Raw genomic sequence first — 27,299 nt, forward strand, 5'->3', positions numbered from 1 at the left:
TCTTAAAAACTGAATATAATGCAATGCATGGTGCAAAAATTGATGGAAGATGGAAAGCACACCCACCTAGATTCGACTTTTAAAAACAGAATGCAATCTAGTACCCAAAAATGAATAGAAGATGGAAAGCACACTCACCTAGATTCTACTTTTAAAAACAGAATGCAATGTAGTGCACACAATGGATGGAAGATGGAAAGCACACCCACCTTTATTCGACTTTTAAAAACAGACTACAATGCAATGCAGTGCACAAAAATGGGTGGAAGATTGAAAACACGCGCACCTAGATTCGACTTTTAAAAACAGAATACAATGCAATGCACAAAATGGAAGGAAGATGAAAGCACAGCCTCCTAGATTTCATTCCTAAAAACTGGATACAATGCAATGCAGTGCACAAAAATGGATGGAAGATGGAGAGCACACCCACCTAGATTCCACTTTTAAAAACAGAATACAATGCAATGCAGTGCACAAAAATGGGTGGAACATGGAAAGCACACGCACCTAGATTCGACTTTTTAAAAAAGAATACAATGCAATGCAGTGCACAAAAATAAGGTGGAAGATGGAAAGCACACGCACCTAGATTCGACTTTTTAAAAAAGAATACAATGCAATGCAGTGCACACAAATGGATGGCGGATGGAAAGCACATGCACTTAGATTCAATTCTTAAAAACAGAATAAAATGCATTGCAGTACACAAACAACGGAATGAAGATGGAAAGCACACCCACCTAGAATCGATTCTTAAAAACACAATACAATGCAATGGAGTGCACAAAAATGGGTGGAAGATGGAAAGCACACTCACCTAGAATAGATTCTTAAAAACACAATACAATGCAATGCAGTGCACAAAAAATTGATGGAAGATGAAAAGGAGAACAGAAGGTGCTGAGGATCAAGTTCATGAAGCTGTTCATAGGACAGTTGGGCTTCCTACAATGTGATAGGTTCTGTCTTTGGCACAGCGCAGACAGATGTATGTGTTACTGAAGGACATGTCTCCTGTGTGAAAAAAGAGCTGATATACAGATCGTGCTGGAGCACTGGGCCAGGTTGGAACTCTGCTGCCCTATGACTGATGGCCACAGCATAGAATAGTTTCCAAATAAAAAGAATGTAACCTGTAAGAGTGGAACTTCCATCACACTGCACATGAGATTAGCTGCTTCCCAAGGGATTTGGGGCCTTGGCTAGGAGACCATGTATTGGAGATAGCAACACATTGCCATAAGAGAGTTACAAGAAGTATGTTGCATTTTGAGGGACCGCTAAGCATGGGAATCCGGGGCTTGCCGACCTGGTGTGTCCCATGGGAGAGAGACTTTTTTCAAGTTTGTTGCTAGAGGGGATCAGATTCATGTTCTATGCTGACTATGCAATTAGTGCATTTGCAGCAGGATGCAATTCCTACATTATCAGGTTTGCATTAACCAATGAAATGCTTTTACCTATGTTGTGTACATGTACTGATATAGGTGGAAACTAATGAGACTGTAGACATAACAATACACTTGATATTTTGATATTTTGTGTAACATGCTAATCTTGCGGTTTTTGTCTTTAAATACTGTAAACTAATTTGGGAGTGTTGAGAGTTCCTCAGTCTTGCTGTTTTACAAGGCTGACTTCCTGGCCGTCTTTGTTTTTCTCCATTGTTTTGCATTATAAAAGGGTTTTTGCAATTCGTGCGTTCCTTTATTTGTGTCCAAAAATCACTACGGGTCTACAAACATTAAAGGGGAGATGTACAAAACAAAGATGACGCTTGCAACGATCGCCTGAGTGAAAAGGACCACAAATTTTGGTACAACCTGACTACATTGTAAGTTGGGGCCACATTATAGAATGCTGACTGCAAGAGCTCCTTTGATCTACCCTGCTTAGTGTTGAAGAGGATAAGTCAAGTACCCCCACCAAAAGCTCTGCCCCCATGTTGCCTATATATGGGAACCAGAAATTGCAACACGTGCAGTACCAGTAAGGATGCTGGACCCACAAAGAATCCTTGAAACAAGGTATCCATTGAGAAAGCCCTATATACATTCACAAACATATGATGGCCTTCTGAATAAAGTCACGGAAGAAGTGTGAGGGTGAGTGAAAAAGAAGACTGGTGACATCAGGCAGAGCAGAACTGACACACCCAGACAGATGCATGAGGCAAAAGAATATAAACATTCTATAAAATCTAAAGAGGAGGTGTCGAAGATGAGCAACATTTCGGGCTTGAGTTGAAGATGCTCATGCTAAAGAAACGCTGAAGAAAATGAAAAATCAGTTTACACTTCTACAGATGCAGTAATGCAAGTAGACAGAGTGATCTTAAGGCTGGTTATGTAGTGAATAGTTTGTGGCGATGAGCCAATGTATGTTAATAGGAATGCATAGGACCTGGATGTTCCACAATGCACTTTAGCAAGGCTTGAAACCCTGTGATTGGAATGAGTTTTTAGTGTGGCGAAGTTGGGAAACAGCTAATGGCGATGGAGAAATTCAAGAAAGGCATGGCTGGCCCAGCACCAAGAAGTCGAGGACACCGCGAGCCCGGTTGTCCATCCAATAGTTACAATAAACATGGGAAAGAAGCAAACTTCTGTTTAAGGTGGAATGGAAAAACACTGAAGGCATCAAGAGTTCATCATTTAACAGTATCAAATGCAGCAAAGAGCTAGAAAACACAGTCTCCAGTCACATGGTCAGATCAAAAAAGACATTGGGTCGACTTACATTGAAACCAAGAAGATACTCCCTTTTATTCTCAGGCACCGAGAACTTCTGCAAGGCCAAGTTCAAAGCCTTTATTGACTGGCAGACTGCAAGAGTGATGATAGATGTTTGGCTAATTGGGAGGGGAAGCATGATCACGCCGACCCTTCCTGCACCTGGAATGGTAGCCTGCGGGCTGCCAGCTTGTGGAATATTCCAGAAGGATACAAGGGTGCTAAACCAATTGTAGAGGGCCACGTATCAAAGAACCCTATAGTTTGTGTAACCAATGGATCATCGTATATTTTGTGACGATGAAGATGACTTGCATTATAGGAGGGCTTAGTTGTCCACCTGATGTTAGAGACCCAATCAGTTCCCTCATCAGTATGGAACATATACTTGGATGTTCCCTTTAAGCCTCTCACTTTTCCAAGTATGTTTTAGTAGTTTGTAGTTTGCCACATAGGGTGATGAGTTTTGACTATAAGATTTGTGGTTTTTGTAGAAAGCTGAGAGAGAAATCGAGCGAACGTCCATTGAGGTCCGTTGTAAATCCCTGTTTTAGATGATTGCAAAAAAAAACAGTATTGTGTTTTGCCAACTTCCTGAGTCGGTTTGATTATTGATGTTTGAGTAACTTCTGCATCCCCATCTGTTAGGCGGAAACCTGTGCAGTTCCCTCTGGGACCACTGCAAAAGATTTAGGACTACAGGTGTTTGGCAATGAACCCACTTGGTAGCAGTCTGTACCACACAGATTCACTTGGTAGCTGTGGCTGAGCAGTCAGACTTCCCTCAAGAAGAGTTAGACAGTATGTGGAGTATACAAAATAGGGCAATCTTCACAGTAGAACAAGCAAACACGGAACAAGGCTTCGGTGTAAAGATATAAAGGTATTTATTTATAACAACACATCTAGAGAAAACACTCTGGCACTAATACGGCAAACAACTTCAATCACAATTACTCTACGAAGAAAAATATCAAACCCCCTAACAATAGTTTGACAAGTCTAGGTTCACCGGCATCACTTATTTGCAGACAGAGGTGTATGCTTTAACCTAGATGGCACTCTAGTATTCGTTAGGACGGGAGAGAAAAATAAGGCAGGTTATGAAGTCAACTCGGTACCAATACTTTACGGACAAATGCAAGACAAGGAAGGCAGGGTCTACTGCAGATCACAAAGTTCAGAGGCCAGGCCCACTCGGAGAGAGGCAAGGTGATATGTCCCAAAAAGTGTCTCAGTGGAAATGCGCTTCGAGTCTTTATCGCAAATTGTTATGGAAAGGTTGGACCAGTTCAGAACAGAAAGTTAAAGAACGCTTGGAGGTGACCCAATGGAAAGGCGAGGATTCAGACACCTCACTCTATCCGGCAGAAAGGGAAACCAGGCGGGTACGGTACCTTGTTTGTGGAGAGACAGCTCCGGCGGGGCAGATGTTCCTGGTGGTGGATGCACGTCGGGTCTTTGTCAAGAGAAGAGATGATCTCGTCGTCGAAGAAAAGTGAAGTCCGGTGCACCACCAGGGAAGAGACCAGCCGCGGAGTGCTCCGTCAGAAAGGCACCACCTTTTGGTCACGGTACAGGGGTAGTGGCTATCCGGTTGGCGAGGTGCTCTGCACAGGCAATTCGACCACTGTGTTCTGGACAAAGAAAAAGTAAAGGTGACTGGTTGTTCCCACCAGCCAGGGGAAGAGACTCTCCGGCAGGGAGATCAGCTTTACCCTCGTCGAATTCTTAGATCTATGGCGACTTCTTAAGATCCAGTCACAAAAGCCTTGCTTTTATTCAGAAAACCCCCATTCATTCTGCCTAGCTGTCACTCAAAACACGCTAAGTGGTGAGCGGGGAGGCTCACCACTCGGGCCAATCACACCAGAGTGCGACCGGAGTTGGCAAGGCAACTCGGTCCAGGGTGCCTAAACCCCCTCCCACACCCCTGTGGTAACCCAGACAGAATGGCACCACTTTGGAGGGTCTCTGTACAGAAGCCCGCCAAAAGTGGAACAAAGGGCTCAACCTTTGGTTTAGGAGTCACAGAGACGAACACAGACGCCATTTTAAAAACCGAGTTCTTGCAGAAAATACCATCCATGACTTATTTAAGATAAGTAGACCGGTGGTATGCTAGAGATTAACGAGGAAAAGTATCAATCTCCAACAATGGGAAGAATCCCATAGAGTTATATTCGGGGTCGAATATAACAAGTAGTTTCCACTGCCACCGGCCAAAACTCGACGAGGGGGGACGGGACAGTGCCCCCTCGAATAACAGACCCAGGAGTAATCGAATTACCCCTACTAGTACGTCCACAATAGAATGGTTTGTACTAGTTCTGTTAGTAAATTTAGGTCTAGTAAAGCCAATGGTGACTTTACATGCCCGGGGAGACAGTAGTCAGTCCCCGGGTATGGAGTCTATGATGGAGGTCCGCTAGGACGCCCCAGTGTTACGGCACGTAGGGTGCGGTGTAACACACATAGAAAAACATATGAGACCCTATGGAGTAAAAGACCCCATAGCCCATAGAACACATTGACATTCAAAGGAATTACACACATTCATGTCCAAGAGTGGGAGAACAAGAGTCTCACTCTTGGCAGGATGGAAAAAACAAACTCCAGAAATCCAGCAAAGCTGCTGGGGGACTCACTAGGTTAGGAAATTCAGCCTAAACAGAGAATTCTCCCTAACACCATCCATCTCCAAGTATTGCTTGAGCCTATGGTGTTGCCAGAGCAACTTAAAAGGCGACCTCTTAGTGAGAGGGGGGAATCACCACCATATGTGAGCAGGCTGAGGTTATTACAAGAAAGAAAGCGATCAGGAACCATAGTCCCTGCTATGAACAGGCAGACCATGCCCACAATAGGACAGCTCACAGGTTGACTTGATGTGTTCAGTACTGTTAGGGAGAATTCTCCCGAATGGCACATTTTCCTTACCTGTTGAGTCCCTCAGCAGCTTTGCTGGATATCTAGGCTTTAATCTTTTTACCTGGTAAGAGTGTGAGCCTTGTTTCCCACTCTTACATGTGTTTTGCTGTGTGTTGTACATTTTTTGCTCATGTACTATGGATTCTCACCCACCCCATAGGCATCATCTTCTTACTGTGTGTCACCCAGCACCTTTAGTGCAGTGACACAGGGTTGTCTTTCTCAGACTTCCCACTTTAAACTCCATTTTCTGGGACTGACTACTGTCTCCCAGAACATGTAAAGTTGCCATTGACTTTACTAGCCTTTTAAATGTACAGACCCAGTACACCCTATCTTCCAATAGAGTACTGGAGGGGTTAATAGTTATCCCTTTTTGTCTGATTCTCATGGAACATTAGTATGTTCCCCTTTCTCTAAGATTTGGCTGGTGGCAGTGGTATCTATCATTTTTATTCCACCGCGAGCTATGAAAAAAGCCTCAGTACTATTAGAGGCTATGGTGGTAGTCTCAAACTCAGACCCGGTAATCCACTTTTAATTTTACTTGGTTCCGGTCGAGTTGTTTTGCCATATCTTTTTGTAAAGATCTTTCTAGTGTTTTACTCTGCGCGCCAAACCAGGTTTGGTTCCTTTGTTCACAGTCCGTTGGCGGGCTTCTGCACAGAAGCCCCCCTTAGGCGCCTGAGTATTTGGGTGGGCAGGATGTTGAGCAGGGGTTTGAGGCCCCCTGCACAGGGCCTCTTTGGAGACCCAAGTATCACTCTTGTTTGATTGGCTAGGTGGCTGCCCTGCCAGGACAGCCACCCTGCTGTGTGATTGACAGCCTGGCTGTGTGAATGGGGGATTTGGGGCAAAAAAAGCCATTCTCTGGGATGGAATTCAGAGTCGCCACTGGAACGGGAGAACCAATAAGAAGCTGAAGGAAGACGACTGTTGCAATTACTGGACACCTGGTGAAGCCCTGCTGCAGGTCCGAATCGCCTGAAACTTTGACGACAGAGGAGAACTACAAGGAATCTTCTTCCCTTGAGCTTGGTGGGAACAACCAGCTCGCCAAACACCAGACACTGGTCCTCATCCTGATCGAATTTGCTGTGCATCGCTGCAGTAGATCGCATAGCCAGTGGGAAGAGAACCAGTTTGGGTTTTATGGAGCGCACCTTTTATTCGACGTATGGGTCCGCTGCTGGCTTCTTCCCTGGGCAGTGCAGGACCCTCCAGCCGTCCTCCTTCTTGTCACCACAAATGAAGCTTCGGGAACCGAGAGCCTTCAGGAACTGCCAGGAACAACTGCTTCAGCTACAGCATTCTTCTTCTTCTACGGTACTGTGCAAACTCGGTTGTTCTTTCCGTCCGACCGCAGTGAAAGAGCTTGAAATCTTTCGCCTCTCCAAAGGCTTGTCCTTCTCATCTCCTTTGAATAACTTTTCTGTCGACCAACTTCGTTTTGAACTCTTGGCAAAGACTTAACTGCAAACTACTTTGAACTGTGTGATCCTCTGCAAAGACTCTGAACCATTAAAATTGGCCCAGACCTATTGACTTGAATCCTAGTTGTAGTAGCCTTTTCTAGATTGCCCTGCCTATAACTGGTTGGTGTTATTGATTTTGAATAACCTTGTCTTTTCTTCCTTTTAAGTTGTTGGATTGCCATTTAGCTTATCCTTCATTTTAAGCATAACTTGTCCAGAATTGGGTGTTATTGTAGAATATTAAGTCTGTGATTTTCTGCTGCTTTGTGATAGTGAACTGTTTTATAACTGATAAATACATGTATGTTCTTTTACTCAGAAACCTTTAATCAGTGTTTGTTTGAATCATAGTAATTGTTGTCCTTTGTGTAAACTCTTGTACTGCTCACTTTACTCTTGAGATAAGTCTGACTACTCAGCCATCGCTACTACTTTACTGTGTAGTACAGGCTTGTACCAAAGGTGAAATTGTGCTTACACTTGTAGTGTTAATTGTGTGTGGTGTTCCCAAAGGGTTCCACATATGATTCTGCCTAACAAGTACTATCGGCGACGCCCAGTCCTCAAGAGGAAATGAGGGTTGACGTTAACATAGGAAGCAAATTCTTTTCTTTTTTGGTAGACACAAGGGCACTTCACTCATGTATACGAGAGGGAACATTTTCATTATCGGGCAATGCTCAGGGGTTCTCTGGAGCTACAAGTATAGTTCCTTTTACTGAAAAATTGCCAGTCTCTACAGAAGAATGCAGTATGTCTGTCCCATTGTTGTATTAAAGGCTGACACCAGTTAAGATACTGGGCCGAGATTTTATGACGACGTAAAATATGACGATTTCTTTCACTGATTAAGGCATAGTGTGTTCCACGCCAAGAATACATTATTTAAACATAGGCAATTTTATCATGGCATTTGCAGGACGAATAGCTCTGCGGAGAATGCCGCTATTGCCCAAAGTCTTTCACTATGGGGTACGCATTTACTTAACATGTCTACCCGGTTTAGTGGGCAAGATTATGAGAATACCTTATCAATATCTTTTCAGGCCACAGATACCTATGGACGAAGAGGGAGGATGGGTTTTTTCCTTGGAATTACAGGCAGCCACAGTTCGAGGGGAGTTGGCCATGCTCAAAGGTTGAGATAAGGGCATGCCATGGAGAACAGTGATTGCTATTGAGGAAGGGTGTAGATTGACTGATGTCACTGACAAGGATATGTTGAGAGATGACCCGTCAAATGACGAAGTAGTGTTTGAGATGAGCGTTACATATTGGATCAGGACAGAAAAACAAGAGGTTCCACAGAAAAAGATGATAGTACGGAAGCGTCCCACATTTTCTAGTGAGTATATGGAGCAAGTGACAATTTATTTATGGACTACGGGCCCCTATAGCATTGGCCTGTTAAAAGGAGTGGGAAAAGTTAAGATTAAGCTGAAACCAGGAGCAATTTTACCTCAAGCAAGCCAGCATCCCATTTGTCGAGAGCCAGATGAGGGTATTTTCAAGACTATATCAGCCATGATGGATCAAGGCATCTTAGTGACCTCAGAGTACCCATGCAATACTGCAGTGTACCCTGTCAAGAAATTGAAAGGTGGGTTGCAGCATTTAATTCAGGACATGAGGATGATTAACCAGATTGTAGAGGCAGAATTTCCTCTAGTTCTGATTCTGGCGATGTTGCATAAGGATTCCCAAGATTTTACGTCATTTACATTTCATCAGACTAAGCTGAAAAGCACACGTCTGCCCCAGGGGTATTGTGAGTCTCCATCAATTTTCAATAGGGTCCTACAGATGGACCTAAGCAATATTGATTTGCCAAGTGTTGTGCTGAAATACGTAGATGATATTTTGGTCTGTAGTACATCAGAGGAACAATGCAGACGAGATTCGATTCAGCTAATGATTATTTTAGCAGAAAACGGATATAAGGTGGACAAAGAGAAATTTCAGTATTGTCAAGAAGAAGTGTTGTAGATATGACAGTTTATTTTGCATGAAGGAAATAAGATTACACATGAAAGAGCTGAGGTGCTTTTGAAAATGTGAAGACCACACACAATAAAGCAAATGCAACAGTTTTTAGGATTATGTAATTATGTTAGAGCATGGGTATTTGATTATAGCTCATATACAAGGTCCTTGTTGCAGGCCCTGAAAAAGGCACAAGTGAATCAGGAAAACATTGAATGGACTGAAGAAATGGAGGAGGGGCTTGATGAACTAAAAAAAGTGATTTGCACAACAGCAGCTTTAGGGATTCCCAATTATTCTGAGGGGTTCTTTTTACTCTTGCACACAAATGGAACAGTAAGGACCGCAGTACTCACGCAGAGAACTACATTTGGGTACAAACCCATAGCATATTACAGTGGGATTTTAGACCGAGTAATGAGGGGTCACTTCCCTTGTGAACAATCAATGGTAGCAGCCGCGTTCTGTATCGAGAAGTCTGCCAGCATATTGATTGGGTGCTCCATGACATTATTTGTTGAAAATGCTTTGTTTGTGGTCTTGGAGAAACCCAAGAGTACACTGACATCTCAAAGAGCTTCTGCTTATGAGGTGATTATATCGAATCCAGCAATCAAAATTGTCAGGTGTAAATGAACCCTGCCATGTTTGTAGCGGAACCACTGGCAGAGGATGAACAAGTACATGACTGCTCAAATTATCAGGAGTTCTATGATGAAATCCCGATAGTGAAGGAAAATGCTCTAGCAGCAGGGGAGATTTTGTTATTGATGGTTCTTCAAAGATCGATCAAACTGATGGAGGAAGACATTCAGGCTCAGCTGTGGTAAGACACAGAGCCAATGACGAATTTGAAGTGGTAGCAAATGCGAGACTACCGTCTCGTTTTTCAGCACAGGCTGCAGAATTGGTAGCACTTATTGTTGCACTCTTGAAACAGGCAGGGCAGGAAGTGATGGTGTACAGTGATTCCGCCTATGTGGCATCAACCGTGCACGCAGGGCTAGCACATTGGAAAAGGAGGAGCTACCTCCGAGCGGACGGCACTCCAGTGCCACACGCTGCATTATTGGACAGGCTTAGTAAAGCACTACAACCACCGGTAGATATGATATGATATGGCATTTGTAACGTGTCTATACACAAGTGTTTCAAGGCGTGACGAGGCAGGGAGGGGGGAACAAGGGGAGACAGACAAACGATCCTACTAGGCCAGGTGTCATTCAGATTGCGCAAGTGCATGGGTAGGGGGGATGGGAAAAGTGCAAGGGGGAAAGGGAGAGGGGAAAGTGCAGTACAAAGTGATTAGTAAAATACAAGATAAATAATAAGGGCCAGCTGGTGGCAAGTGCAGGATAAGTGCAGACTAGAGCTGGGAGGGGGGCTGTAGGGATACAGAGACAGTCCCGTAGTGCGGGGGTTGCCAGGGAGGCAGTGCAGGGGAGAGTGGCTGGGCCAAGGGGAGAATGGTTTGGCGAGTGGCCCAGTTGCTGATTCAGTACAGTTTCAGTGATTTAGCAGGGGAGAGGGGGAGAGAAAGCAGAAGCAAAGAGGAAGGTTTGAGGTGCTTCCGGAACCGGAGATGGTTCTCCTCAAGTTTCAGGGAGGCAGGAAGGCTGTTCCAGAGGGAGGCCCCTGCTGCGGAGAGAGATCTCCCCCCAACTTGTTGCTTGGAGAAGCGGCTGACCCTGAGGGAGTTGGAGGCGGATGAGCGAAGAGCTCGAGAATGAAGATATTTAGGAAGAGAGAGTTGAAGGTATTTTGGCCCAAGGCCCCAGAAGGCCTTGTGGACAATGCAGAGGGTTTTGAACTTAATCCTCGTAGCCACAGGGAGCCAGGGTAGCGATTTCAGTCCTGGAGAGATACGGTCCCTGGGCTTGAGGCCAAGGACAAGTCTTGCAGTCCTGTTCTGGATGAGTTGCAGTGGGCGGAGAGTAGAGGCAGGCAGATTTAGATAGAGGCTGTTACAGTAGTCCAGCTTCGAGAGAACCAGGGCTCTGGAGACAGTGAGCTTCTGGGGGAAGGAGAGGAAAGGAAGGATACCTCTAAGGAGGTGCAGCTGGTAGTGTGACTTCTTAGAAACGTCAGAAATGTGAGGAGAGAAGGAGAGTGTGGAGTCGAAGATGACCCCGAGGTTTTTTGCCTTGCAGATAAAAGCAGGAAGAGGGCCAAGAGAGGCCATTGAAATAGTTATGTGCGCAGCACATACTAAGAGAACAGACTTTATTTCAAGCGGAAACAAAGCTGGAAATGAAGAGGCCAAATGAGTTGCATATTCTTCAGATATTTTTTATTTTGATATGTCTGATGTGAAAGAGAAAATGGTTGCGATGATGGTGATGAATGCAAGTTTTAATCACTTATCAGAAGCACAGTTAATGGAAGTTCAAGGTGGAGCTCCCAATGAAGAGAAAGAACTGTGGATGCAGAGGGGGTGTTCTTTTTCACCTTCCGATGCATTGTGGCGACAATACAACACTGGTAAACCAGTGATGCCTGTAGCATTATTAAGGGTGGCGTTAGAAAAGCGACACTACCCTGCACATCTCACTAGGGAGAGCATCACAGCAACTATTGTGGAGGACTGGTTTGTACTGAACCTCCAAGAACATGTTGCTTTTGATGTAGTAAATCCCATCGTATGTCAACATTTTACTGCTGGGCACACACTGCGAACAGTCAGGTGAGTAATTCCTCGACCAAATAATCCTTTTCAGCATTTGCATATTGATTATGTTGATATGCTGCAGGTCTGTAATGGATACAGGTATATGAGAGTGGTAGTGTGCCCCTTCTCAAGGTGGATCGATGCTGGTCCATGCACACACCTTGATGCCACTCACACTGCAAAGTTCTTAGTCCAAGAAGTATTTACTAGATGGGGAGTATGTGAGGTGGTGAGATCAGATAATGGCCCCCATTTTGTGAATTAAGTATTTGAACAGATTAGCTTATTGCTTGGTATTAAACACATGTTTTCTTCTGCTTATCACACGCAAGTGAACGGAATATGAGAGAGACTCAACGGTATGCTCAAAGAGAGAATGGCTAAATTGAAATTAACACTGAAAAAGTGGTGGCTGCATTGCCAACCCCTTGCATTATATGCATTGAGAAACCAGCCTAGCTCTGACCACCACCTTGCACCACACAATTTAGTTACAGGGAGGCGAATGAGAACGCCTCTGACTTCTCCATTGAGTACTAGAAGTGATGCCCAGATAACTGCAGAATTGTTAGGAGATGAGTTACGTGCGTACTTAAATGTATGACGGCTATTATCTCTGTCATTTCAGATCAAGTCAAGCGAACGGGGTGTCAGCCTCAGAACACAGATGAAGAACATACATAAATGAGACCTGAAGGATTATGTGTACCTAAACTGTTTGCTGGAGATCTGGTTTTAATCAGAAATTTCACACAAACGTGGCACAATCCTAGATTTAGCAGCCCTTTCGCCGTGGAGGACATTACACCATCAGCAGTCAAAGTTCTAGGGAGAAAAGCTTGGACACACCTAGGAGACATGAAAGTCTACACTGAAGAGGCCACTGTACCCCCAGCCCATCCTGAAGCAAGTCAAGGAGAAGAAGTTCAGCACATGCAGACTCGATCAATGACGAGGAAGAAGGATGCAGAGACTGTCCAGTAGACAGATAAAACTGTACATTTGGACTGTGGCTCCTCTGAGACACTCTTTGTAGCTGCCAAGCAAGGAGTGAGCGAGTTACTGTTCTTGAGCCACAGGAGCTTGCTGACATTGGACTGTGGGGTATGAAAGTAAACAAAACATGGCAGATTTGGACTTTTTGTTCGACAACTGGAAAAGGGAGCAGTTCCCTGACTTTTCTCACTGAGTTTTTCTTTGGGGGTGCCTATGGTGTTTTCGGATGTTGACATACACAGAGTACTTCTGGCTGTCTTCATATTTATACTCGGAGATTACCCTGCTCTTGTTGGGAGAAGCACTGAGATAGGTGCTTTTATCCATAATCATAAGAATGGCCCTACTATTAGATGTTTATTGGCAGCAATTATAGAACAAATCAGACTATTGCCTGAACATCTTTCCAGAAGTAAAGCTGGTCTTGTCTAATGACGATGCCCACAACCTAATTGTTATGATCTTTTACTATTTGCTTCAAGTTCATCCTTATCTTGTTTGGTGAGACACCAATACGTTTGTGTTTATGTGAGATCCTTTAAACCGTCCAGCAATCAGCCAGTTACCTGTGGAGAGAAAACTTGACAACTACCGGAGCATCTGGCGAGTTTGCATGAATAAAACAAGTTTTTCCTTCCTTAACAGTAATTAAAGACAAACATGTGGTCCATAGATCATATTTCATTTCAAGAGAGTGAGACGTCAATGGTGGAGCCTCATGTATTCATGCATAATATATGCCTGTTCTACGTTTATGATTGTTTTTCTGATTCTGCTAATTCACACTGTGTATTTGATTGGTCCCAAGAAAGCAGCAGTCCATTTGATCCTTCCCACTACAGTCACCTTGGCAGAACACATGAAAGAGGTGGGAAAGAGTACTTCTGAGGCGGATTTCTATGTATGTGCACTCCTGCCTTATGCTATGGGTAAGACTAAAATATTTATAGCTATTGAAATAAATGTTCAAACAGCTCATTGCCTTTCTCACCTTGCAGTCTGCCATACAAGAGGTCAGTTTCAGGGCCAAACAGCATCTTTAATATGGGTGACAGAATGGACAGCACCAGATGAAGATGATTATGATGAAGATTTGAAGACAAGAGCGAGACCACACACCAAAAATCATGTGATAAGATATGAACAGCCTGGTATAAGGTAACTGGAATCAGATGGGAAATAAACAGAAGACTCAATTGTCAAGGAAGACTGACAAAGAAATGTGAAGCTGCAAGGAAAGAGGCCAGATGCAGATCTGGGAACAGTGCTTTCTCCAGACGGAAGGGAAGAAGGTGTAATCATATGCAGAGCTGTGGCAGTAACTGGCCATCACAAGCCAGTTATTGAATGAGTAGAAAATGGATTCACACCTCTATTGCCAAGACTTGCAAAACCTCTGACATGAGTCGAAGACAAAGGAGGTCCATTGCAGATAGTGCCTTTAGCTAGTGCAGAACTATGCTTCAGAAACAATGGCACAAGAAAAGTTGGAGAGAATCAACAGTGCAGATTAATTTTTGATGTACCAGGAATGAAGGACGGGACAGTAGTGATAATGGATCACTACTGGGCTTGTGTATCCAGCCAGAGCTTACATGAAGCTGCCCAGAGATTGGGGAGGACTATGTTCACTAGTGATTGTTCATATTCCAGCATTGGTGATTCCTAAAAAGTGACTTGAACATTAGCGAATTTCCAAAAGCAGATGCTCATCTGAGGAAGAAGAGATCTGCTGAACTCTTGAATCGAATGAAGAGAGAAAATTATTTCTCAGCCAAATTGATAGCAGCTTTTGATGCCATTCCCGATGAGCACCGATTGTTCAGTCAGACGTCAGCAATATTCACAAGAATCTTTATACCTAGGATCTAGGTGATGACAAATGCCAGGTGGTTACAGATAACCAGACGGGAACATTTGCAGACAATCAACACCACCATAAAGGGATTCAATGCATTCAAGGAGGAGCTGAGAGCCATACGACTGATTACTCTCCAGAAAAAATATATCCTGGATATGATTACAGCTATGGATGGAGGTATGTGAGCCAAAATCGTAGAATAATTTTGCACATGTATACCTTCTCACGACTATGAGAATGGCACCTTGATGGAGGCCATAACAATGCTGACAAACTTACACGTCAAGATAGAAGATGAAGTAGAAGTGATTGGTGATGACAGCTGGTTTGGGCCATTCTTCTCGTGGGTTCCACAATGGATGGCAAACATTTTCCAACACCTGGGAGCCCTGTTGTTGATGATCACATTTGGATTTTGTGTGATCAGGATAATAATCACACAGTGCAAGAAGACTGCGAAGAAAGCAGTAGGAATGAAGATTGTAATTGATGTTGAATCAGGATTTGAACCTAAAGAGCTGACAGATGAAGAAATCAGACTACGTAAAGCCCAGCATCCATGCACCTCAGGGAACAAAGTTCCTGTACCCAAGGAACCACAAGAAGTATGTGGATAGATGGCTCTACTGCCATCCCAATGGTCAATGCATGCTTATGACCTGGAGTGTTGACGAGCATGTGAAATCAATAAGATGCCTGAAACGAGTCATGAAGATGTGGGTCCCAAAGAATCATTTCTTGATGTGAAGACTGATGAGAGAGTGGTTGATGAATCACCCAGAGTTGTGTGTGTAGAGGAGAAATCTAGTACCGCCACCAAAAGCTCTGCCCCATGTTGCCCATATGTTGGGAACCGGAAATTGATACACGTACAGTACCAGTAAGGATGCCTGTACCACAAAGAATCCTTGAAACAAGGTATCCATTGAGAAAGACCTATATATATTCACAAAGATATGATGGCCTTCTGTATAAAGTCACAGAATAAGTGTGAGAGTGAGTGAAAAAAAAAGACTGGTGACGTCATGCAGAGCAGAACTGACGCACCCAGAGAGATGCATGAGGCAAAAAAATATAAACATTCTATGAGATCTATAGAGGAGGTGTCGAATATGTGCTATATTTTGGGCTTGAGATGAAGATGCTCATGCTAAAGCAACTCACACTTGTACAGACGCAGTAACGCAAGTAGACAAAGTGATCTTAATGCTGGCTACGTAGTGAATAGTTTGCGGTGATGCGCCAATGTGTATTCATAGGAATGTATAGAACCTGGATGTTCCACAATGCATTTTAGCAAGGCTTGAAACCCTGTGATTGGAATGGATTTTTAGTGTGGCATAGGCAGAAAACAGCTATTGGCGATGGAGAAATTAAAGAAAGGTTTGGCTGACCCAGCACCAAGACGTTGAGGCCACCGTGAGCCTGGTTGTCCATCCAGTAGTTACAATAAATGTGGTAAAGAAGCAAACTTCTGTTTGAGGTGGAATGGAAAAACACTGAAGGCATCAAGAGTTCATCATTTAATAGTATGAAATGCAGCAAAGAGCTTGAAAGCTCGAAAACACGGTCTACAGTCACATGGTCAGATCAAAATAGACATTGAGTGGAGCTACACTGAAACCAAGAAGATACTCCCTTTTATTCTCAGACACAGAGAAAATTTGCAAGGGCAAGTTCAAAGCCTTAATTGACTGGCAGAGTGCAAAAGTCTTGATAGATGTTGGGCTAATTGGGAGGGGAAGCATGATCACGCCACACCTCTCTGCACCTGGGTAGCCTGCATGCTGCTAGCATGTGGAATTTTCCATAAGAGTACAAGGGTGCCAAACCAATTGTAGAGGGCCACGTATCAAAGAACCCTATTGTCTGTGTTACCATTGGATCATTGTATATTTTGTGACGATGAAGAGGACTTGCACTAGAGCAGGGCTTAGTTGTCCACCTGATGTTAGAGACCCAATCACTTCCCCCATCAATATGACGTCTATACTTATATGTTCCCTTTAAGCCTATTACATTCCCAAGTAGGTTTTAGTAGTTTGCCACGTAGGGTGACGTCACATATGATGAGTTTTGACTATAAGAGTTGTGTTTTTCATAAAATGCAGAGAGAGAAATCGAGTGAACGTTCATTGATGTCCGTTTTAACTCCCTGTTTTAGATCATTTCAAATAAAACAGTATTTTGTTTTGCCAACTTTGTGAGTCGGTTTGATTATTGATGTTTGAGTTACTTCTGCATCCCCATCCATCTCCAAGTATTGCTACCTCGTCTTAAAGGGTCCTAGGTCTATGTCTTCAGTGTATTGACATTTTTGGATCCTTTTATCTGTATTATTCTGGCAAGTTTCTGAATGCTGCTTGAAAAGGCTGAAGATGTATTTCCCTGCTGCCTGGTAGAGCATTAATTTCTCAAAATTGCCAATCCTCAGCACAACACAAAAGGTTAATGTGCCTTTTTAAAGGCATTGAGCTCTATCAAAACTTTATTTAGCTGCATGTGTGCTTCATCCACCTGAATGTCATGCTTTCTATAACATCCTGAATGCCAGAGCCTAACCTCTACCCCAAAGCCGGTCAAAATACCCTCCTGGAGCTGGGGCAGTTTTGGTGGCAGAGTATACTCCTGTAAGCATATGAAGGCTCTGCAGAAAGTTGGACCTTTGTGCTTAGTGCAAGAGAAAATACTACCCACGATCAGATGACAGGTTTACTATTGGTGAGCAATATTGTAGTGGATCTACCTCTAGAGACCTATGTACCAGTGCTTATTAAACTTGTGTTCATGATAAACATTTGGTGCTAACAATGGTTTCCCAACAGTGGTATCACTAAGCCAACAAGTATTTGCACTTATATTATAATTTCTTTATATTTATAAATAGTGTGGGCTGTATTGACCCACTTCCATGTGCTATGCGGAATCTCTTGCCAGTTATGGGGAAAGAAACAGCAACAATGGCAGCAAAACCCTGGTGCGCACCAAAAACCTACCAAAAACTTTCCAAAACTGTGTGCTTCAGCACACAAAAAGAGGGATGCACAACCTGTCACCCCTGGTGCATGTGCAGGGGAAATAGAGCACACCCTGCAGAAATGTGCCAGTGGGCTCCATGACCAGCAAAAAGAGTTCAGAGAGAAAAGCAGCACTTTGCAAATAAAACCCCAAAAATGTGCCTACAAATGACATTTGCTTTGTTGCCAAAAACTCCAAAATGCCTATAACACAACACTTTTCAACATTCACAATCTTGTCTGGTGCTAAAATCCATGTATCAAATGAAATATGGTCAGTCTGATAACTGACAGCCTCTATGCCAAAATCTGGGTGCAGCACCAGGGGCTGCCTGACTGACAGCTATCAGAGGAAGTCTGAGAAAGCTTAAAATGGCTTAAAACTCAAAAGTCTGCTGAATTAGCAAACATAAACAGGAGTGTTGCCTAAAAGGAATACAGATTTTAGTTGTGTTTTTGATTCCACAGATTTTAAGGCCAAGAAATAAATGTATTTTTATGTGATGCAACAGATGTGGTTTTTGCTAAGTTAAACATTAATTAGCTTGGCTGAAGCTGCCAGAACTGGAAAAGAAGTTTTTTTTTTTTTCAAGAATGAGGACTTTCCTCTCAGCAGAAACTCACGGGGAGGCGTTAATTGCAGGTGGGGACAGAATCTGGTCTACAGAGAGCAAAGGAACTAAATGGCCTCTGGAAGGAGAAAGCAAGGAGGGGCATGCCTTGGACAGCAGGGAGACAAAAAGAGGTGGAGCCAAGCGGCCATCTGTTGCTAAACATGAACAAAGAACACATTTTAAAAGACTTATAACTTGCTATTCAAAATGTTGAAAAATATAAAAATGACAGAATTGTTAATTTAATTTATGTCTGCACGTGTGAAGAGGCAGCAGAACTGTGTGACATGTTCTGGGCAGGAATGGCAAGATATGTTGTTTTATGCAAAAATGTATTAGTGTTAGAATTGTGAAAATGTACACTCATGTCTCCATGTTAAACACGCACATTTGTGGAAATTTGCATAAACATTGAAAAGTGTCTTCATGGCGAAAAGGGCAAAATTCTGTAGAAAGGGGAGACACCATCCCACCACTGCAGGGTTTTGAGGAACAGCTGCTATGTAAAATACAGCATCTTCATGTGTGATTTGTATAAGGGTGACCAATGTAGAAATGTACATTTAATATGAAATCAGATTTGGAGACCAATGGCTAAAGGGAGATCTCTGAGGATTATAAAGCAAATCATTAAAACTGACATCACCCAGCCTTGACCCAATCACTCAAATTGGAAGGCGGAGATGAAGTGAGGTCCAATCCCAGCTCACAAGGGCAGGTTTAGCTAAGCCGGCCCACACACACCCCCTTTATGATGTCATTTTATAGCATAAATAGAGGCAGTTGACCACACATAGGGACAGACAGATCCACTCTCCTGATGCTGGTGGGGCGCCCTGCTGCTAAAATCTACATCTTCCTTGTTCCAGACTCCAGAAACTTGGCAAAGCAAAGGCCTATTACATAGCTGAACCATTCTCAGATAGGCTTCAAATTCTAGAACAGAAACCAAAAAGCCTAAGGGAAGCATCATAATACAGCTGGGCTGTGCTGTTACTGCTTGCCTGCTGAATTGAAATATCCTCAGAACCAAGAGGAGCAGATCCCATGCTGTGCTGTGCCGTGCTGTGACCAGAGCACCTTGCTGACCCCGTCCAGTCTGATGTGCCCAGCTGTCAGTCCCTGATAGATCCGATTCAATGGTCCAGAATCCTGGTGGTGCAGAATCTTGACGGTCCAGAATCCTGACGGTCCAAAATCTTAAATCCATTTTGTTTTATGAGTATTAGCAGGAAGCTAGAAACTGTTGATTTCCGTGCATTATCTTGTCCCCTCCTAACCTCTGAACTATCTTTCCTTCCATAATCAGTAACATTGTCTAAATCTGTAGTGAAATCTTATTCTGTCTGTCTGTAAAAGCATCCTTTTCCTAGTCATTTTGTCAACTTTGTTCTATTAATTTCATTCGAGTGACCGGCCTAGCGCACCAGGGTGGACAGCGAGGAACCAGGACTGAGTTGCGAATCACTCCTGACTCTTACCTGTGCTGTCCGGGTGGCTTACCTGGGATGCTCTAGTCCATAGTCAATATTTGTCTGATTTTAAAACTGAAGCCTCTTTCCATTCTCGCGCCTATCTCGCAAAAACGACCTTTACTAAAACCACTATAACTTCCTCTGTTTTTGTGATAGAAACAAAATTTCAACTTCTACTTGTAACTAATATCCATAGCTATCCGTTGAACCCAAAACAGTTCTCACGAATATCGCGCACCGAAAAGTTTGCTGCAATTTTAAAATCCTGAGAAATTTTTACTCGTGTAAAATAGATTTAAACTGCTTCCGACTTGGATTTTAAGATTGCAAATGTTTTCCGCTGACTAAATCATTGCTTATGTTTGTGTGCAACTGTTCAAAGCAGCTCCCATAGTAATGTACAACAATTTAATCATTTTCCACACATTTAGAGTTCTTGCTCAGCCACTTTAAAAGTCATTCTGACAGTGGACAAGCCCACTTTTTCTCTTTCTGTGTAAGGGGGAAAGGGGGAAGTGAGACACTGTTTGATCTGTACTATTTCTGAATGCCTGCTGTCTCCTTCCATCTCTTTGCATTGCCTATTGGGGGTTGAGGGGTGTTGCAGGGGGAATTTCTAACCATTGTGCTATCTGATCTGAAAACAACACAAACGTATTATTTTCTGTGCTGCATTTATTTTGCTCATTACTTAGTCCTAGTGTATTAAATATATCATTCTGTGTTCTGTCACCCCATTGGTGATTGTTGTTTACCTATTAATATATATAGTGATCTGAAATAAATAAATAAATAAATAATGCCAATATTGCCCTGTCGGCTGTGCACTGTTAGATATATTTTGGGGTTATATATATTACTTCATGGTATTTTTGTTATGATGGTATTTGGTGTTATTTTTATAGTCCATGGCAAAATATTGTGGTAAACTTATTGGGGTATTTTTTATAGTGGTGAGACTGATTTTAGAATACTGATTATAATAATTTTTACCAGGGTCACTAACAACAAACAACTACTGGACGTAATACTGTCTGAATAGATGGCTCATGCTCCCCTGCGGTATTTTATGTACAAAACCACAATATGCCCTTTTGGATGGGCTTTAACAAATGTAAAGCATGCAATTGAAATACAGCACATTCATTCAGCCACTCTAAATAAAACAATTCACTGCGGCTACCTTGCATTGAGATATTTCTTACCACACGTCTGCATATCTCCATGAATGTCAAATGAAAGGGACTGAATACAGAATAAATATAATGAGAGTATATTACTTTTTTGAATTTCTTCTTTATCGTAAAATAGAACTATGCAAGTTACACAGGGTGACACTAATGCCCACATTGTTCTTCACAGTGCAAGCATTTTTTTTCTTGCAATGACTTTCAGCGCTCTATCAATGCAACACTCTGCCAATTGACCTTGGTCTCGTAAAACCTGGCAAGAAAAATACCCATGAAAAAAAACAGCAATTCTTTGAGAAATATGAACACAGAATGACATGTACATTTAAATTTGAATCTCTAATGCAGGACCTAAAATGGCCTGAACTATTTAACCTGTGCTACGATAGTATCATTCACATCATCAACACCTCAATTAACCTCATATTTACCTAAAGCTGTTGGTGATATTCCCGACTCAACTTGGCAGTGAAATCTTCCCCAGCTTTTCTACCTGCCTCGCACAGGGACAACCCAGATAAGGGCTCTCGAGACTGCAGTTTTTCTAAGGATCGTCAACCCAGGAGAGACAGTTTCAACCTTAGCCCAACAGACAGTACCTGAAGATGAATGCCTCTCTTCTCTGCCTCAAAACCCTTTTCTATGACACCCTCTGTCAATCACGAGCGTCCTTGTCGAGACCGACCCACATCGCCTAATTTTTCTCATTGTGCTAACTGAATTGCTGAAGGGAAAAATGCTTCATTTTTCTCTTGCGCTTCTTGCTCCGAAACAAAGTCATGTTTTCAGCAGAACGGACCTTCACATTTTTCATTTTACCACACAGAGCAGATCCATCCTGCACGTTTGAATTCAATTTTTCTTCACATTTTCAGAGCATCATGCATTTTCATCAGTCTGCATCCAGTTTATGTCATGAGCTAATTTGCACTAAATGTTATTTTGGGATTCAGATACATGTTAAATGGGGTTGTGTTCATTAGTATGTTAGACTTCAGTTAGTATTATATTTAGTGCAGTTCATTTCATTGAAATAGTATCCTGAAGCAAAGTACAACTTCAAAAATGTGCTCTGTGCATTGACATCTATCTAATTCTGCCTGAGACTCACACTTTTGAGTCCAGCAATGAGTTTCACAAGCTGGGCCCCAGTTGAAGTTCAAACCCTTGCTAAAATGTGAATTCTGAAATGCTGAGTCTAAATGTTAAAATGCAAAGGTCATAATCCTACAGCACATATAAACTGTCATGTTTGTCTTTAAATAAGCACTTGCAGGACCTGTGTTGCCCATTATAGCGTATTAGTGATTGACTATGTAAAAAAGGACTAAACAGCAATGTTGTTCATACTAAAGAATCATTTTTGGCTGCATCTACCTATCTCATGTAAGTGTTTGCGACTGCTTAGTCTTACTTTACATTAACTAACATGGCATTATGTCATTTGTTTACAGAAACATCTTTGGATTCAGACATGCACAACCCCCTATTACAAATATAACCTATTCACATCTTATTTTTATACCTGCTAGTACACGAGTGATGATTTCTCTTTGCATGACATCGCATTCCAATATGGTGGATTTATTTTTGAGTTGCATGGATTTAAGTACTAATCATTTAACAGTGACTTACTTACAATCTAAAAAGATGCATTACATTTGATAATGTAAATGTGTTTCTATTATAGTGTGTATGAAGCTGTTCAAAATACACTTCTCTTTTTAGCGAATGGCCACACTTTTGTATTGAATTGTGACATTCTCTGTTAATGTAATTTCATAATTAAGCAAGAGAATAACAGAGAAAATGCAAGGTACACTCATTTTTACAGTGCACAAAGCATTTTTGATAAAAAATGGTTTCTAACAAAGTTACAAGTTGGAAATGAACCATTTTCATAGTCTCTCGCAGCAGCAGCTCTCTGTCATGTTAATTACGGCGGACACTATTTCAACCCTATACTTACTTTTTAAAGAGTTTATTACTGGTCTGTATAATATTCAATTGCACTTCAAAAGGGAATTGTCAACGCCAATAGATGTTAATGCTCATTAGTAATATGTTGCTGTATTCATGCAATAGTAATGTTCCAAGCATACGTGTCTGCCTTGGATTGAGAGTTGTTCAAATCTTAGGTATACTCTGCAGTTTATGATATGACCACTGCCTGTTCTTTAAGCTACTGCTACACTGTCTGCTTTGCAGGAGAAAGCCAGTTGAGCCATCCCGGTTCCACAATGTTCATGCTGCATTTAAGCACTTTCGAAACCAATCACCTCATTATTTCAATCTGTATTGAAACTCACACTTCCCTAAAACTGAGCTATCTAGGAAACACCTATAAGACCAGCTTAGTGGTATTGAGCCTAGGTCTCCTTTCCTTAATATCCAATTACGCTCACTGACTGGTCTTCATTTTTGTCCTAAAAATGGTTATGTCACATTTCTCTATCTTACCTGAAAACATTTCAATAAATGCTCTTGTCCTTTTTTAATGTATTCTTATTTTACACATTATTCCTCCCTGCAGTACAATTGACAGGGTATTAAGCCTGTGTTGTATCATATGAAACCTGTATTTTTCCCTTGCCTTGCAGAATTCTGATTGTAATGTTTATTTGTTTTGCATAAAGGGTAAACCTTTGCAGGACGTTGCTTAAGCATTGCTTTTATTCTGGTATTTACCTTACTACTGTTATTTAGAAGCGTCCACTGCACCTCTACAGAGTAGCCTTCCCATGGATGGTATTACCAAACCAGAGGTGAAGGAATGATACTATATAATTTCACCTGTTTAACTTTTTGGACTGAAATACTGCTGAGCCAAATTAAGTTAAGGTGCACATTTGAGTGTGTTGTCTAGAATCCTATAATCCTCCTCCCCCTAGACAGAAAATGATTTTGCCACAATTGGGAAAGATGCATATATATTTATTCTTGTTGAAAATGCTATACCTCCATACTGTACAATAAACAAATCTGTGCAAAAGCCTTTAAGATTTTGTCAGTTTCCATAGAGGTTCTATAGAAAATGTAAAGGAATTAATCTCTCTGTGACTGCGGACATATCCAATGATAAACCATACCTCCTTGTGTTTGTTTGTGGTTTTTGTCTTATCAAAATCTGTCACCTTCTCACTTTGGGAAATGTTTTAGCAAATATTTAACCATCAATTGCATTTGCCTTAGATGTTTAGAAATTGTTGGCTATTGGGGATTGTATTACTGAAACTTTGCCCCAATCCGAGTACAGTTTTGTACGGTATTAGAACTGCAAAAACATGTGATTGTGATGTGATAACAGGTTGTACAAATGTTTCTATAGTCTGAATATTTCCTCATATTACAATAGGTTACATTGAGATATGGCTGAACATGTTTGAACTTTACAAAACATGTCTCACTTTCCATCCTCTGATAATTTTGTTTGAAAAGGTCATAATGGAATCATGTATTTGTGTTGTTCATCATTTTCTAGGAGCATTCAATTGACATGCACTGATCTTAAAACACATGCAGTTACTTTCCCTAATACCAGTTCTGAAAGAAGTATGTGTTAATATGCATTTCTTTTACATATGGGTTGAAGTGTATTTTTTACTTCCGCTAATCTGATTTTACATATACAAAAACTGTACATGTGCAGGTGGTGCTTTTGCAAATATAACCTAATACCACTCACATGTCTTTTTTCAATTCAGCAAGTGAAATGGGTATGCCTCTGTAGAGGAGGAGTGAAGTACCCCCACTTACCTTAAGCATATGAACCAAAATATGTGACGTATACTGAACAGTTAAACCAGCAAAGAGAAAAGTGAGGGCTCTGTGCAGTGCCCATAAGAATACCTATACCTAAGAGAATATGGGAGGTAAAGTACCCATTAAGAAAACCATACTTGTATCCAAGACAATATGATGGCCATTTGAACGGGATTCCAGATGAAACAAAGAAACTGAATGATTTAAACGTGAACAGATGCAACAAAATACAAGCAGCAAAGCAATCATGGAGCTAGAAACATGCTTAAATAGATTAGACCACAGCAACCGCTAACATATACCTATATACCTCATAGATACATATGGATTAAGTGAAGAATTAATGTTTCCACTACATATAAAGCAGTACTAACAACACAAGAAGGCCTCAGTTCAATGTCGCTGTTACAAAAACTATTGAATTAAACAGATTCCATTTCAGCTAAGGACTTCACTGAGCCAAGAAAGCTAAGGTCTTATCAAACTTGGAGTTGGCTGACATCAGATACAATTAACGTGAAAGAATGTGAAAGAACAGAAGCTCCTGTTTAGGAAGGTCAAGCAAAAACAAAAGACGTCAGAGGACCATTGGAGAATAAAATCAAATACGCAAAAATGCTCAATTCATCGTGTCCAGTCACGTGTTGGAAGAAAGTTGGACGAACGAGAAGATCACACCTACGCACGGAAACCAGCTAGTACCCATACTCCTTAAAAATTCTCCATTTAGGTGATGATGGCTGATATTTTAATTGGTGGGAAGCTGGTGCTCAGACGAGCTCACCCACACCTGGTTGTTCAGTCTGAGTGCTGCTAACGTAGATGGAAAAGTACTGACGGGGTTAGAAGCAAACCAATTGTAGGGGACCACGTAGTTGGCAATCCTATAGTTTGTGTAGCCAATGGGATGTCATACATTTAGTGACGTTCATAGTGGGCATTTTGAAGGGAGGGCTTAGTTGCCCCACCTGATGTTAAATATCCTATTACCTCTCTCCATTGCTCCATACAGATATAGTACCTATGCTTAGTTATTCACTTAGAAGCAATCCCGCTTCCTGATAAGTTTCTGTAGTTTGCCACGTAGGATGACATTGGTAATGATGCAGGTCAACACATCAGCTATGACCAATTATGGGTATAAGAACACAACTTTTTTATGAAACAGTTAGAGTCAGAGTATCGAGCGATTGCTGATGTTTGTTGTACTCCCTGTTTTAAAGACTTGCATTAAAACAGACAAACTGTTGCCAAACTATGTGTGTCGTCTTGATTATTGATGTATGAGTAACATCTGCATCCCCATCCATCTCCAGCGTATTGCTACTCATTTTAAAGGGCTGGAAGTCTCCAGTTCACCTCTTATTGAATACCAACCGTTCATTGTAACAGGCCAAGTTGACTCACCTTCTGATGCACATCAAGACATGCATATGTCTATGGTTGCTTGTTTTGTCATGCAGAGAAGACAATGTGTTGTAATGTAGGCGGGGAAGACAGGGCATTTCTAATTGCCTTATTGCCTGTGGTAAGGGGCCCGACCAATTTTGGAATCTTCGGCCCTCCGGCAATGATATGTGTGAGCTAAAGAAATTGACTTTAATGCTACATAGAGGCATTTTAAATCGTTCATAGTGTTGTCTCAGGCTTTTCCTACTGCACCTATAGATGTTATTAGTGAAAAGGTTGATCAGATGTCAGAGATGTAGGATTAAGATCTCAAGGCCAAGAGACATGGAGGGAAAAGGCCTTAATTGACGGCTTCTCTAAGGCTAATGTTGCAATCTCTACATGATCATTCCACTTTCAGGGGTTTAAAATGTTTTACACCTGCTCCGTAATGTGAACGTCAGCGAAAAATGTGTGACCCCATTTCCTATACAGGCAACATGGTCACGCTTTTAATAATACATTGGTCTCCCACCAACAACTAAAGAATGTACAGTGTCACCTCCCACCAGTCAGGTGCAAAGGCCCTAAAAATCAGATACTAACCACCAGAACGGTACAAAGAGGGCTCTTGGGGAGAGCCCCCTAAAAGAAAGCACTGCTAGAGCTCTGTAAACCCAGAGACATGTAATATAATGGTGTTCACTGGGTTAACCCATAGCCCTCGGAACGCACATTGTCTAAAGAGATATAGAACACGATCATGCATGTGTAATAGTTGATGCCCATCTAAGCTGCAAAACTGTTGGATTCACTAAACATGGGAGCAGCATACTAACCATCACATCAGGGTTCTTATTGCAACTTCTTGGAGATGATTACCACATCCTCAATTTAATCCTAGTCCAATCATTATATCTCATCCAGAAGAAAACAAGTAGTGCAACAATCAAAAGTGCCTGCATGGCCTAGATTAGGTATGTACAGGGCAATGATATATCATGTATTTAGGTGGCTCCATACCCAGGTATCTGCAGGAATCTGTGGTATAATGCATTATCGAGGTCTCTATAATGCAAAACGTTCTGAGAAGAGTCAGCACTGGGAGACTGAGCACTGTACTTATAGACAGCGAAGTGGCAGAGCAATGATACAAGCTTGAGGCTAGCGATGGGACCTGGTGACCCCCTCCACAGGTTGGCC

This window comes from Ambystoma mexicanum, chromosome 5q (assembly GCF_040938575.1).
Source record: "Ambystoma mexicanum isolate Mex_15411 chromosome 5q, UKY_AmexF1_1, whole genome shotgun sequence".
Classification (NCBI taxonomy): domain Eukaryota; kingdom Metazoa; phylum Chordata; class Amphibia; order Caudata; family Ambystomatidae; genus Ambystoma; species Ambystoma mexicanum.